This window comes from Pantherophis guttatus, chromosome 2 (genome assembly GCF_059756535.1).
Source record: "Pantherophis guttatus breed Tessera chromosome 2, ASM5975653v1, whole genome shotgun sequence".
Taxonomy (NCBI): domain Eukaryota; kingdom Metazoa; phylum Chordata; class Lepidosauria; order Squamata; family Colubridae; genus Pantherophis; species Pantherophis guttatus.
The window spans coordinates 276,460,193-276,461,015 of record NC_142064.1 but is presented as its reverse complement, the minus strand read 5'-3'; positions in this window follow the sequence as shown (position 1 = coordinate 276,461,015).

Here is an 823-nt window from a genome sequence, read left to right as displayed (position 1 = left end):
TGGGAGCTCTTGAGGGCATCTGGGGAGCCCAAAAGGAATTGGAGTGAAAGCCCCCCCTTTTCATTCCTCTCCCAGAAAGCATCCACTATACAGGTAGTCCTCGACTTGCAACAGTTCATTTATTGACCTTTCAAAGTTACGGAGCTGAAAAAAGGAGATATGACCATTGTTCACTCTTATGACCGTTTCAGCATCTTCATGGCTCATGTGATTTACATTCGGACGCTTGGCAATTGCCTCATACTTATGACGGTTGCAGAGTCCCAGGGTCATGTGGTCCCCTTTTGACAAACAAAGTCAATGGGGAAGCCAGACTCGATAACTGTATTATTAACTTAACAACTGTGGCAAAAATGGTCGTAAAATGGGGTAAAACTCAATAAATTTTAGGGTCAATTGTGGTCGTAAGTTGAAGACTTTCTGTAATATGGGGGACATCTTTCCCATCCATCAGGGGTCTCCCCACTCTTGGGCCACTGCATCCTATTGGGCAGCTGAGGAGTCCAGAGAGGATCTCCCAGAAGCAGGAGAAGCTGCCCTTCTGCCAGGGAATCAGGACGGCTCTGGCTGGGCATTGAACTCCTGTCTCCCGAAGGGCCACTGGGTGAGGCTCAGAGACCAGCCACTTGGCCAACAGCCTGAGGCAAGAGAAACATCTGGACACAGGAGCAAAATGGCTGCCTCCTCCCCAAGGAGCCCCCCAGTTTTTGCCTTGGTTCCTCCCCTTCCTGCCACTCAAAGGGAACTCAGGGTCTCCGAACAGCCAGGAGGGGAAAATCCTTGTTATTCCCAACTTCCAATAATAGGAAGCAACTCAGGTAAG